The following is a 15248-nucleotide window of genomic DNA, read 5'->3' on the forward strand; positions in this document are numbered from 1 at the left end:
TTCAGTAGCAAATGGTGGTAAAATTATATCATTTTATCTATAGTTCTATCTTTCAAAGGTTATGTAGATCAAAATATAATCAAGCTGCTGAGTGCACAATTCAAAGCAGGAGGAGGCTTTGCTGGTTGCCTTTCTCACTCTTTATTTTCTTCCCAATTATGTTTTGCTCAATTCAACATGTGAACAACATTCATTGGACTACTTATTGAAAAACAGTGCTCATAAAAAAACAAATTACAAATTACACTCATTATTCTACCCTGCTTGGTTGCAAATTGTTTAGGTCTGTCAATTTTGCCCACAGAATTGAATGTGATACATAATCTGAGAGGTTTTTGAAACTCCTGCAATAGAATGTTCTGATAATGCATTCATGGTGACATGGCAGAGTTCTGTAGTTATCTATAAATGTAATAAATTTATATACACCCAAACGTAGCCCTAGCCCATAGCAGGGCTCAGCTAGATACCAGTATTGCTACAAATTGAGCATTTCCACCCTCAATATCCAAACATCTTCTTCCTCAAACACTAAATACTTTTGAGTGGAAAGGTAGAAAACTCGAGGTTAAAAAACCTCTCTTTTCTTTGTAGTCCAAGAGTGTGGTGGGATGAGAACTTCCCAGTAATGACAACGAGAGGCTTCTCTCTCTTCTGCCCCCTGAGGTTCTGGGGTGGGAGGATTCCAGCAGCTGGGCCTTTAAGACACCAGGTCAGCCCCACAAAAGAATGCTGCTCCCCTAGAATTCCTTCTCAGAGCACAGTGCTCGTGGTGCTCACTGCAGAGAGCTCTGCTCTTTTGGTTTCTGTCCACAAGGGCCCTTCAGTGGCTCTCAGGTTCCCAGTTCTCATGGAGTACAACCAAACCCGTGCAAATCCATCCTTAAAACCAAACACACAATCTGTTAGTACTTAGGGCACATTACCAACTGCCGTGTCAAGACTGCTTTTTGAGACAGTCTAAAATTGATTTATTGCAAATAAACAGATTGTCCCAAGTACAGCTCCAGGCAGCAGCTGTGGAGAGGGGAAAGCACTGCACACCTGGAGTGAAAAAATCCTCTCAAATCAGTAACCCCACAAGAACAAGAGACTCTGCCTCACCTTAATGTGAAGCAATTTCTCTTTCAGCCCTGTGGTGAAAAGTTCCCCTGGACTTGTCTCCTTCCCTCCCCAGCTTTCCTGGGGCAGTGCTGCTGGCCCTGTCATTGCCATGTCAGGAACCTGATGGGAGCACTGTTTCAAGCTTGTTTGTTCTTTTGATGTCAGCCCTGTGGCTCTTTGAAGTTGGAGTCTCCCTCTGGAAGGCTGGGGGGCAATGCTGGATGTAGAAGAACAGGAAAGGAAAGAGGTGCAGCAAACCCAGGATCCCTGGGAATCAGTAAGGGAGGGAAATGGAGGACATGCCATGGGACTGAGGGACAGGAATAAACATCTGGGACAGGAATAAAAACCCTGAACAGGGATGCAAAACTCAGAAACTGAAGATATGGTTCTGGAATTTATTTCCTATAAAGTAAGGAATCCTAGAGTTAAGAATCACCTCCAGTTGTGGCACACTCCATTTGCCTGCCCCACTGGCCAAGAAATGGCATGGTTTTGTGTATATGTAAATTAAAATAAAATACATGGTGAACTGAACTTTCCTGTTTTTTAAATGCACAACATGTATTTGGTAAATTCAAACACCATTCCCTTCTCTGCTTAGTCACTAGTTATGAAATCTGTTAAATGACAAATGAGGTGATCATTCCTGCTCGGCTGCCATTAGAGGCTGTAATTTAATTAGTTGGGACATTCATGTCAAAACAACTAACGCACAGGCCCTCACAGATCCATTGTTGGAGTTCCCTCGTTGTCAAACAAGACCCATGGGTTTGCTCCCTCACGTGAAAGCAGAGGTGGTGCTCAGGAAACAGGGAATAAAGCACAGCTCAGTGCCCTGCCCACTGCCCGCTGCTCCCACGGCTGCAGAGCAGCAAACACTGCCCAATCTGCTGATCTCAGCAAAAAATCCAGAGTAAAATCCATCTGGTGGAGATCCAGTGGGTTCTTTACTGCTTCAAGTGGGCAGCCACACCTGCCTGGGAAGACCAAAACCTTCCTGAGTGGTAGGAATAAGTTTACAGGGAGGTTTTTGTAGGAGGCAGCCTGGTCAGAAGGGAAGGCTGAGGCGTCTCACTGCCTCTGAACAGAGTTTAGTGAGGCAAGACGCCAAATCCAGAAATTAAACCTGTCATTTTCTCAGCTTAACTAAGGAAATCATAGTGACTCTGCTTAGAAGAGTAAAAAATTCTACTTCCATTTGATTATCAAAGATGTGACTGAACCTTTCTTCCCAAGTGAGCTGCTGTTCCTGTATTATTAACAACCCCTCAAAAGTCCAGCAGGCGTAGGCTGCAGCAGCTGAATGATCCTGCAGACATGATTAATGAAGGAGAGGGCTAAATCCCCACCACATCTGGATTTGCTTCTTCTGGCCACAGATGGTTTTGGTTGCTTTTTATTCCAAGTATATTCCTTAGGCCCAAGCATGGGGTTTAAACACAGCTTTCCTGTTCCAAGTCTCCATTTTCCATGGAGGAGCTTCTCCTCAGGACCCTATCCAGGGAGGCATGTGTAACAAATAAAGTGGGATTTGCTAAACCATCCTGCACACTGAAGGGGCTGCAAAAGTTCAAAAGGAGACACACAAAGGAAAGCAGAATAGTTTGGATTTTTGATGTATTTCCCCCTCTCTGAAGTGATTGTCTTGTCTGCTTCATTTTCGTTCCAGATGATTTTATAAAAAACTTATTCCTCTGAGGTTTTAAACTTACAGTAGATGGATCACAAAGTGTTTACAAGTTTTTCTGTTCACTTAGTGTAGATGCTGAGAGCACGAGGCTGCTGGGCTGGGAAAGCCACCCAGCAAGCAGCCTGACAGCAATCCCACACTGATCCATCCCATCCATGGGTGAGGACCCCCCATTCCTGGGATCCTGTGAGCCCCTGCTCCTCTCCAGCTCACCTGCACTCACCCAAAGTGTGCCTGGACAGGAGGGCTTCACCTCCTCTGCAGCACCAGCACATCCTCGTGGGGGAACAGCAAAAATCTTTCCAATTAATTATTACTATGACTTATTTGTGTGATAAAACCTGGGCACAAGGTCTTTCAGTATCCTTTAGGATGGAGATGTAGTTAACTAGTGTACTAGTAATTTTCTTACACTCTGTTGTTTCTCCAGTTGTTAACCTGGGTAACAATTAATCTGCTTTTCTAACCCAGTATCTGCCTTGGGTTCACTCTTGCCTCTCTAAACAATCAACAGAAGAAACAGCAGTGGCCTTGATTGTGTAGCAATGATCTACTTAGAATTGATAAACTCTACCACATCTCTAGTACTATTGAGAATCAATAGAGTTGATAAACTCTATCAAATTACTCTAGTAATTCTGCGGGTTTTTTTCAAGCATTTTAAATGCCAGTGCTTATTTGGCTGTCATAGGAAAGCATAATAGTGATTTAAAAACTTGCTTGCTTTCAGACACATCCACCATCACAGTCCCAGCTGTTTTGCTGTGCAGTACTGAACACACTGTCATATTTACTGCATTAAAACCTCTCTCTGCAGATCAAAACAGATGATTTTATTGCTTTTTTTTTATGGTGTTTAGCAGAAATCTATGTTCTCCTGGTTACCTACTCTGTTCAGCTTTACCAGACTGGTTTTAACCACAGTCAGTTGCCCTAATGTTTGTAAGTGAAATGCAACTATTGCTTTTCCTTCCTTTTCTATTTCATAATAAAGTCAGTATTTCCGTGGACACTGGAATCCTCATTTTCCTTACATGAGAGAAAATAACAGCATTCTTCTGTTATCCCAACTTTGAAACATGACGATTAAAAGTATTATCATAGATCACAGAAAAATCCAGTTTGGAAGAGACTTCTGGAGCCCATCTGCTCCAAACTTCTGCTGGAAGCAGGACCCTTGTGTTAGGCTGTCCAGGGCTCTGTCAAGCCAAACCTTGAATATTTCCAGTGAGGGAAATTTTACCACTTCCCTGGCAACCCAGTGCAATGTTTAATTGTTCTCACAGTGATTTTCTTCCACTTAAACCCAGACAGAATTTCTCCTCGAGGCAAGTTGTTTGTATTAGCCTTAATGTGTTTTCCCTTGATGTGTTCAGATGCACAAATGAGCTCTTGCCTGTGTAAATAACCAGCAGAAGAAGCAGCAGCGGCCTTGCTCCATTTCTGATGGCACACTGGATGACCAGCAGTTGAGCTACCCTGAGCCTGGCTTTTACCACATCTTGCTGGATAGAACTGGGGGTCTTGCATTCCTCTGTCAAGGACCAGAGATCCAGAACACAGAAGTGGGCAGGAGGCTGAAATTGGGGGTGTTAGGTTCTCTAACAGCTGCTCAGCCCATTTGAAAATGAAGCTTTCTGAGCATTTTGTGTTACAGAATAATTGAGCTGTAAGGATCCCTGCTGTGGACTGAAAGCAGCACTGCAAAGCAAACCTCGGAGCCTTGCCAACAATTACCTTTTACTTGGCACGCTGCCCAGAATTAAAACCTTGCAAAATTCTAGTCTCTATTTCTCTGGTATATTTCTGTAGCTATTTAAACAACCAATAAAATAAAGGAAAAAAAAAAACAAAAAAAGAGATTATAAAAAAGTGCCGATTATGGACTAAGCACACATAATGGTCTGGCTTTGGTCCCCTTCTCTTTCCCCAAATACCTAAAGAATAACAAGAGGAAATACGAAAAAGAACCAGCAATTTAAACAAAAGCTGTGAGGTCAAACTCTCCCTTGCTCCTCCTTCCCTCTCTTTATCTCTGCTCTCCACTTGGCTCCTGGCTCCCAGCTGAAGGCACTGCCTGCATTGTTAGTCCATGGACAAGAACAATGCACCATAACAAAGCTTGGGGAACTCACTTGAGCCTTTCCAGAGTTCTGCCTTGTGCAAAGCGAAAATCCTCTGAAAAGAAGGAGAAATGAACTGAAATTTGTGTGGAATCATAGAATCATGGGATGGTTTGGGCGGTGAGCCCATCCAGTGCCACCCGTGCCATGGACAGGGACACTTTCCACTATCCCAGGTTGCTCCCAGCCCTCTCCAGCCTGGCCTTGGACACTTCCAGGGATAGAGAGGATTTCTGCCCAACATCCCATCTGTCCCTGACCTCTGGCAGTGGGAAGCCATTCCCTGTGTCCTGCCCCTCCATCCCTTGTTCCAAGTCCCTCTCCAGCTCTCCTGGAGCCGCTTTAGGCACTGGAAGGGGCTCTAAGGTATCCCCAGAGCCTCCTTTTCTTCAGATGAACTCCCCCAGCTCTCCCAGTCTGAGGGGCTTCAGCCTGGGAGCATCTCTGTGGCCTCCTCAGCTCCAAGAGGGCCACATCTTCCCTGAGCTGTGCTCCCAGAGCTGGATGCAGCTCTTCAGGTGGAGCCCACGAAGCACCAGCCCCAAGTGTGGTCGCCACAGATGACAAGTGTCACTAGAATGAGCTGCCCCAACCACAGCTGTGTGTGTATGAGGTATATCTGCAAAGGAGGATAAGCAGAAGCAACTTGGCAGGGCTGGGAGTGCAGCTGTGGGAGAGGCAGCAGTGCAGAGAGGCACCAAGAGGGGCTATGGACCTTCTCACTGGTGAGGCACAGGGCTCTGCTTGCCAGTGAGCTCTCCCAGCAGTGAAACAGGGTTGGAGTTTGAATTTTCAGTTGAAAGAGAGCCCAGTGGCAGCTTGGCCTCAAGTGAGCACCTGCAGCAGGTGGGAAAGTGCTTAGGAAGAAAGAACACTCTGTTGAGGAGAGCATGGGTAGAAGTAGCTGCCACTCAGTGCAGCTCCCATAAATCCTGGATTTGCCATGGAAAAAGGACGTAGTAGATCCTGACAGTGCTCCAGTGTCCAGGCTTCTGAATGTTTGTGCTGTCTGCAGAAGCCTTGCATGGCTACAGCCCTGAAAACAAACACAGCCCAAGCTGAAACCTCATCCAGCATTCTGGGAGCACAGGCAACCAACACCAAGTGCAGCAATGTGGAGGCTTTGTAAGGGGATTTTCTGGTTTAACAAGGAACCAGCTCACTGTGGAGGCTGGTGTCCACGGCTGGGATTGAGGTAGTGCTGTGACACGAGAAATAAAGGAAGCTCTACACTTCCTACCCAGTGCTCTCACACATCTAATTAGAGAGGACTGCAAAGATTAAACTCCTCACTGACTGAAGGCTGGAGTTGCTGACACGAGTGGCAGCAATCAGATTTTCACTCCTGTTGAATGCACTAGCTACCAAAACCACGGATGCTCAGTTGGCCACTCTGACTCTCAGAGGTTATGCAAAATATAACCTCAACCAAACCTTTAAACCAGCTGTTCTCTCCTTTTTAATGAGGTGTTTTCACACCAGAAATTACTCCTTGCTGTCGGGCGCCCTCTCCTGCATGTTCACCTCTGTAGCTGTTCTGTTGACAGAATCCCTCTCCCTCTTTCTCTTCCTCCTCCGGTAAAATCCTTCCACACAAAAGCCCCTCCTGACCCCGCACACCTCCCTGGTTTTCATACCCAGATACCCAGCTTGTGGCCGCTCCCTACACTCCAGAAAGCTCCCAGGCAATCTTAGCTTTGCTAATAAAGAGATACCAGGAGATTCGTTTTCTTTACAAAGCAAATAATTTCCAAGTGTCCTCAGCTTAAAATCATAGAATCCCAGACTGGTGTGGGTTGGGAGGGACCTTTAGGATCATCTTATTCCACCCTGTACCACGGGCAGGGACACCTTCTGCTGGAGTCAGGTTGCTCCAATACTTGAACACTTCCTCCTCTCACGGGCTGATTACCAAACCACTTTCTCTCCTGCTTCCTGCCTTCTTCTGGTCTTTTTCACACTCTGTCAAGTTGTTCACACGGCTTCCTCATCCCCACTCTCTGTTCCAAGACTTCTCTTTATCATATTTTCCTAGTTTATCACTAAAAAACTGCCAGAAACGAAGAGAAATTATGTCCTAGAGAACACCAGAGAGATCTTTGACTTTTGGCCAATGCTCTGCTGCAACATTTATGCTATTTGATGCATATGTCTTAGAGGACTTTTTATTATAGGTTGGGGATGAGGAGTAGATGCCTGTTTTCTGTAAAATTTCATAGATACTCACTGTTCTGTAGGTGCCTTTGACAAATCCTCCTGCAGGGTGGCCTGTTTGAGTCTTCTCTGATCAATGGCTACACAGCACTGCTGTCATTTATTTCATAAGAAAGGACATAAAAAATCTGGGTTTGGTTGCTTTGGGAAATCAGGTGTGTAGTCCACAGTTTCATGGTCCAACAGCTCTGTATCCCTGACTTGTTCAGACACAGATTATTTTCTTTCCTCTGTTCCTGCTGGAGATGTTCAAGACAAGGGTACGTGCCAGGCCTGAAGTTTGTGAAAGTTGTTCCTCCACTTGTGGATTTAGGTCTCCCTTCCCCATGCACACCAACCCACCAGACTTCTGCAAAATCAACCACTGAAAGCAGTGGGAAAAGGAACCCACCAGGTTTCATGAATTGAAACTGCCTTCTGTGAGATTTACATCAGCATACCTGTTCCTGGAACACAACAGATTCTAAAGAACACAGAAGTGTGGAACAAAGCTCCCAAAAATGCCTACCTTTTTATGATAGTCAAAGCTTTGGTATCTATTGACACTTTCATCCCATTGCCCCTTACCTTATCACTAGAGATGCCTGGAACTCCTTTCAAACATGCTTCCAAAGTTTGAAGTAGGCTTGTTTAACTTGTTTTTTCAAGGTAGTGTTTTCTATTGTTGCTAAATTAACACCAAAAAACCGGTTTTATTTTTTTTTTAGCTTCTGAAAAATCTAAGACATTTAGATTGAATTTAAAAGTTTTTTTTTCAAGGAGGTGCTGAGGTCCTAGCACAGGGTGCCCAGAGAAGCTGTGGCTGCCCCTGGATCCCTGGCAGTGTCCAAGGCCAGGCTGGACAGGGCTTGGAGCAACCTGGGCTGCTGGGAGGTGTCCCTGCTCATGGTAGGGGATGGGACTGGGATAACTTTAAGGTCTCTTCCAACCCAATCCAGTCTGGGATTCTCTGACCAGAGCTATTGTGCCAGCTGAGCCAGTTCAGAGAACAGAGAAGGCAGTGCAGAACACCTGGAGAGGTGCTCAGAGCAGACAGTGTAGGAAAAAAAAAATAAACCTCAGCTTAATGTCACAAGTACAAAAAAAGGTTTCTTTGAGCAGTAGTCACCCTTTAACATCCTCCTGTTGTGCACTCTTTGTAATGTCTGTCATTCCCAGTCACACCAGCCACATAATAGAGTTCTTCAGTGCTTCTAATTTTTATTGTCATTGTGCTCCCACTGTTATGTTAATTAGATTAAACCAGACTCCCACTGAGGCTGTAACAATGATAAACATTGTAGTAATCTGTCAGCTCTCTCTGAAACCACTTTCCACAGCTTTGGAAACGTGCTGCTCCAACAGACCACACTGCTGTGTATTGTAAATAATCAACTTTGATCACACTGGCTCACATACATTGTAATAATCAACACTGAAAAATAAGCTGCTAATGACTCACAACCTGAGGCACATTATTGATCTTTCCAATCAGCTACCATGAAGGGGCTCATGGAAGCAGAATGTATTAATGCTGCCATTTTTAACACAAGACAAATATTGTGGGGAGAGGGGTCCTGCCAGAAATCTAAAATGACCACACATTAATACTCATAATTTTCTTTGTCTGGAGAAAAAATGGCTTATTCCATCTTTCCCTCTTTACCTGAAATATGTTCTATCCTTTCCACTAATGGCTTTAAAGACTGCAGTAAATTCTGACAGCTTTTTACATAGACACTCAGTTCTGTGGGATTTTACTTCCAGGCCATTAACTCCTAAATCCATATTCTGACAGATTTCTTCTGAGGAACAAAAAACAGTGTAGAAATAAGACCTGAACAGCTTTCTTTGTCTTACTGTGCAGAGACACTCAGCAACAAAGCTCTCCTCATTATAGAACCTGGGGAGAATTAGGACTTCACAAATCCAGGTTCTGTACAAGTGCTGTGGAAACCATTATTACAGATGGTTCTGTACTTCTCACTACCCCTGTGCCTCATTGCAGTGAATCCCAAAAGGTTACATCTTCTTTATTCAGAGTGTGTATGTGTGTGCTGATATATGGACATCTGCTGTGTCCATAGACCAGCATTGCACATCTCATTTCTCCTCCTGCTGCAAATCTGAACCAGATGTGTGAAGCTACAGAAAATAGGTGTAAGTTGTATTTCTCCAAAATGTGTTCTTGCTGCTGTTTAGAAGGCAGAAATTTGCCAAATAGCAGAACCAGAGACTTTAGAAGCAAGTAACAACATACAGCCACAATCTCACTTTTGCATCCCTTGGCCTGAAAATAATCAAAGAGTGGAAGGAGAACCCAAAAAGAGAAATTATTTATTTTTTAGACTTCTACCCTAATATAATGCCTGTCCCTAGTACCTACCAAGTTCACTGCAGATCCCTAATTCATAAGAGTGGCAACTGTGATCTTGGAAAGAAGCTCCAAATGCAAAGTCCTACCTAATATGCTGGGCTGAAATGTGTGTTCAGTATGCTTCAGCACCCTAAATAAATCAGATCTCAGATCTACAGAAGCCAAGGGCTGTCCAGGCTGGAGCAGAAAGTCAGGAACTCCCAGCATTTGGAGAGCAGAGCTGTGTTCTGAAGAAATGGGCACAGCTGCTCTGGTGAGTCACATGTGGGTTTGGAGTGAGGACCCAGCTGGCAAACACCTATTTTCCAGCCTTTCTTGAGGTCACCGCTGAAGTTCAAGTAATGGAAAAACCAGATGAGTTAAAAGCAAACCTCCCTAAGCTATATTTGAAACACACAGCTCAGGGACAGCCTTGCACAATTTAAGCAGCCTCTGGACAGTGTGGCACAATCATCCCCTGAGCTCCTCCACTCAAACAGTTGGGTTGAGGATTGCAGGCTTTGCTCAGTTACAAAACAAGGTAAGTCTGAGCTACAGGAAATCTTCCAAAATAAGATATCAAATAGCGAAGGAATAGTCATTCATTTCCTGTAGTAGATGCTTAAGCCAAAAATCATTAAAACATATCCTGATTTTTTTCTCAGTATTTTTTCCCCTTTTTTTTAATCCTCCTGCCCTCTGGCCTTTTTGCCTTCTCCTTATCCTTGTCTCTTTAAAAATATACTTTTGGTCACTGCTTTTTAAATTTTGGTCACTACTGTAAAGATCCTCAGACTTATTTACCTTTTGCATGATTTTGAGTGCAAGCACAAGCCTTCGATGATTTCAGCAAAGGTTCTTGGCTGGGCCATTCGCTGGAAGAAAAATAAATCTGTCTTTTCAAGGAAAAAAAAAAGTCTGATTATATCTGTCTCGTGCTCCACTAGAGGGCACCAGATAATTATCTTAAATATCAGCCAGGCGGCTGTTGTGTACAGGCTGTTAATTGCACCTAATTAGCGATCAGTAGATGTATTAATCATCTACATGTCAGGCCTCAATACAGAAACACTCAGTGGCACTGTTTCCATCTACAGCCTCCAGCTCCTGTTTGGGTCCCTAGAAGTTGTGTGCAGGTATTGCTTCTCCATCCCAATATTCTCCTGTTTCTAACCCTGTTCCCGTACTGTCTTATGTCACATACCTAAAATATTGCACATATTTAAAATATTGCCCACAGCCCTAGGATGAGAACAGCAAAACAGTGCTAAATTTGTTTTCCAGGGCACAGCACATTCTTTTCACCTCAATGAAAAGTTCATCAGTCCAAGAAACAGCTTTACTGTGGGTTAGTCTCAGCCTGTAGTTCATCCCACAAACACCCTATATGCCTCATAAATCTTTGACTTCATCTTTGCAACACTTTCTATGTAGTTATTTCTTTAAAAACTATTTCCAAACATCGTATACAGAACTTCCCTTCATTTGGCAGGCTTTAAACACCCTTGTTTCCTTACTGCAGAGAGCAGGATGTTGTTTGCTGAATGACAGATTAAAAAGTTGTAAGCAGGGTTTAATCATGTCCCTATTTCAGTTCAAACCACCTCTGCTAGGGACCAGAGCTGGAACATTCTGCTTTCTTTACCCTGACACTACTTAAACCCCTCTGAAAGGATGTGCAAAATCTTCTAAGGAAGCAAGGTAAAAAACAAGATTTCTTTCCCTTCAATCCACTTACAATAATAAAAGTAGTAAACAAAGTTACAAGGAAAACCAGTTTGATATCAAAGTTGGGTTCTGTTTTACTCACTGCCCCCTTTGCAGAGCACAGAAAGAACATTTTCTTGCTCTCCCCAAGTTACTTATAATGAGATCCCACTCCTTGGCCTTTACCTCAGGCCCCTGGATTTCTGGGAATAGAAGAAATGAGCTTATCTTTTGCAGACTGAATTTGGAATATGCACTGGCTACAAGGGACAGACCATACACACAGCACCCCTCAGGGAGAAGGCAGCCCCGTGCTCAGTGTGCTGCTCCCACCCTGTGGAACAAGCTGCCCATATTTCATGGCTGGGAAGTCCCACCTGTGTTTTGTAGTGGCTGAACAACAAGTTTTAGATGAGTGCAATTAATTCTCTTGCTGCATTAAAGGGATATATAGGTAAAGCCTAAAATAAAAATCTCGACAAATGAAAATATTTGTAATAAGCTAATTATCTGATTAAGTGATTACATGCTCTGTCATCCTACAGCTGTTAAATACACTATTGTAAATATCAAATGCAGAATTAATACCAGGCATTAAATGCATGCTACCCCTCTCCAAAAGCCTAATTAAGCATATGTTTACAAATGATGCCACTAATTATCCACCTCTTCTATTTCAGTCAAATGTCTTAATGTGCCTTGGAGACATTTCCAAAGCTAAGGAGATGTAATATATCTTCTCAAAGAACCATACTCTGAAAATATAGTGAATTTCTGAGGTAAGCCCTAAGGCTACAGATTTTGTAAACATGTTTTTTTTCAGTCTAAGTGAGTTTGGGGTTTTGCCTCATGACTGTTGAAGAATGTGAATTTCAGATGCTTTTTCAGTTGCATAGCCATTTCTGTGATTTGAGGATGTGCTACTTGGAACTATCCTTCATTTATTGAACTGGCAAAACCCTTTGATCACTGCCTGAAACTTCACTTTATGAAACAGATAATAAATAGTATCTTGCAGCTACTCCTCCAATTCTTGGCCAGTTTTGACTTCTGTTTTTATTTTGCTGATACAATCACTTTCTGAACCCTGCAGTTGAATGCTGCTATGAAAACACTTCTGAATTACTGCCAGTCACTGATAGCAGTGTCCTGCTGTTGTTCCCCAGCTGTGGTTGTGGGATTATTATTATCATCATCATCCTTCTGTTTTTTTATATCACAAGTTTAGAGTTGAGATATTTGAGGTATTTATTTCCCTATTTGCGTCAAAGAACTTTGCCTGGCACTGTTCCCATCAAAGGTGGAAGATTTGTTGCTCCCTGCTTGCTCACTGCCTGAGCAGTGCATTTCTCCACTAAAGCTCTGCTGGGATCAAGTACGTTGAAATTTTTGGGATACACTGGAGGGGAAAAAATAAGTCTTTAACCCTTCCTAAATGAGATCCACTCTTTTACTACCTGCTCCTATCTCTTCCACTCGTAGCTCATTCTGGATTTACCAGCTGCTGTTTTTAGCAGTATCTTTTCCTCTAGTGTCAAATGCTGGCTACAAAATACTGATTTTAAATTACTTTTTTGAAAGCAAATACTTAATAATGGCAGGGCCTGAATACTGAAGAGTCCGTAATGTCTCATGCCAAGCTTCTTTTCCAGAGGAATACAGCTATTAGAATCCCTAATTTGTACATCTTGATCCTTGAACAACATGGATTCTGTTACCATTTACCTTTATTCAAGTTACCTCTGTGAGTTGTTAATCGGCCCCAGCTCTCTCCCTCTCACTTATTTTGTCTACAAGCCTCAAAATAAAGCCACAATCTGCAAAGTTCTGCAGATATATCACTGGGGTATTATCTTGCAGGTCTCTTATGATCCAGAAAAGGGCTTTTCCCCTTGACTGCCATTGGACATTCTGACCAACCTGCTATAGCTCTGGCAGGAGGAAGAGGTACATCACAGTTACCACACAGTACCAATCTGTGCTGAGCAATCTTGGCTAATTTCCCATTCAAAACATCAAATATTTTTCATGAAAGATCACACAGCTTGCTTGCTCTGCTTTATTTTTAAAGAATCTAAATCTTAAACTGTAGCAAAGCCATTGGTCCTGAGCCAGAGTTGATTCAGAACCTCAGTGCCTTTTCCTCCTGCCCCACTGTACTTGAGTTGATCCTGAGCAAAGCTGCTCTGCACACAGTTTGTACCCTGCACAAAGGGTAAATGCCTCAGAAATCCCTCCTGCTCTGTCTGGCATGGGAAAAGGATTATTTTACTACTGCTAGGGCAGACCTTACCTCATCCTGCCAATGCCCATTTAGTTTTCCTTTGCTATAATTTATTTATACCCTTATCTTGCTTTACTATAATGTACTGTAATGTTACAGTGGAGTAATGCACCAACATGGACATTTTCTCCTGATTTTCCCCATCTTTTGCCTCCTATTTACAGTTCTCTCCCTCCAGATTTTTACAACATGAGTATTTTCTTTTCCTTCCCTCTCTATGCTGGTTTCTGAAAGGAAATGAACAGGTGACCTTCAATCACTTTAACAGGTAATAAATATTTTACCTGAAAGGATGACATGGAAACAACATGTCTCACTTGACTGGAGTAATTTTCTTTACTATTATTTTCCTGCTGCAAGGAGCAGAAGAATTGTTTCCTTTACAGGAGGAACAGTGGAAAGCAGGAGCTGATGAAACCTCTCTCAGCTCTCATGCTGCATGGTTTTGCTACCTGCTGCAGAGAACAAAAATGCTCCCAAAACAGAGCATTGTGTTGTATTGAAATACAATATTATCCATCTTCCCAGGCTTTCTTGTCTTGCAACCAAGTGCAGAATCACAGGATGATGGAATATCTTGGCTGGAGGGGTCCTCAGAAGTCCCTGTCCAAGCTTCAGCCCAGGGCCGGTCAGCTCTGGGGTCACTCAGGGCCTGAACTGCCTGCATTTGGAAAACCTCCCAGGATGGAGATGGCACAACTTGGCTGGGCAACTGTGCTGCTGTTGAGTGTCCTCATGGGGAACAGATTTTCCCTGTATTCATCTAGAACACCTTGTTTTGGCTTCTTGTCACCCCTGACCTTGGCTCAGTAACCTCACAGGAAGGCTGGATGTGTAGGTCCCCAAAGCCCTGCCTGCCCCAGGCTGAGCAAGCCCTGCTCCCATGGCCTTTCCTCCCAGGGGAACTTCTCCAGCCCCAGCCATCCTGGGGGCCTGCCTTCCCTTCCCTTCCTCCAGCCTGTCAATGCCTTTCCAGCAGGGAGAGCCCCAAACGGGACACAGTATCTGGGTATGATCTAGGGAGTGCAGAGCATGAGGGACATGGTCCCCAATCCCCTGGGCGTGGCAGCAGTGTCCCTGTGCCATCAGGGCTCCTGGTGGGGAGCACAGCTCTGCATCTGAACCACAGCTGCCCTGAGCACAAACCCTGATGCTGATGGCTTGGCAGGAGGACAGCCTGCACTTGGAAAGTACTTGGCAGCCTTTTCTCACATCCTTAAAAGCAGCAAGAGCACCACATTGCAGAGGAGATCCATGGTGCCACTATGAAATCATACAGGAAATATAAAACAGAATCAAGCAAATATTCCTAGAAATACAGAGCTGGACATCATTAGCACAGCGTAAATGTGTTGAATTTCTTTATGTGTCTCTTTCAGCAAAAGGTTCCCAGAAATATTTACAGCTTGTTAATTTACATGCCAGTATATAGTTTTGCACTTTACCAGATTTCTTCTTGTGAGGGTGGGGAGGCCCTGGCACAGGGTGCCCAGAGAAACTGTGGCTGCTCCTGGATCCCTGGCAGTGTCCAAGGCCAGGCTGGACAGGGCTTGGAGCACCCTGGGCTGGTGGAAGGTGCCCCTGCCCATGGCAGGGGGTTGGAACGAGATGAATTTTAGGTCCCTTCCAACCCAAACCCTTCTGGGATTCTGTGATTCCAACACTTGCACTCCATCTGCTTTTGGAGATCTGCCTTCCTGACAACTGCATGCTCTCATTTTGCAAATCTTATTTTCACAGCATTAAGCTTTTCTCACATAGAATAAATTTTACTAGCAGCGGTACATT

At 43.8% G+C, this 15248-nt stretch overlaps 1 long non-coding RNA gene across 1 annotated transcript in view; it reads right to left on the reverse strand.

Moving 5' to 3' along the window:
- LOC113459291 (uncharacterized) overlaps window positions 1–15248 on the reverse strand; it is an 18250-nt gene continuing 3002 nt past the window's right edge. The window contains exon 3 of the long non-coding RNA XR_003380415.2: window positions 1–882. This is a non-coding gene — a long non-coding RNA (uncharacterized LOC113459291). The remainder of the gene's footprint in view (window positions 883–15248) is intronic.

This window comes from Zonotrichia albicollis, chromosome 8 (assembly GCF_047830755.1).
Source record: "Zonotrichia albicollis isolate bZonAlb1 chromosome 8, bZonAlb1.hap1, whole genome shotgun sequence".
Lineage (NCBI taxonomy): Eukaryota > Metazoa > Chordata > Aves > Passeriformes > Passerellidae > Zonotrichia > Zonotrichia albicollis.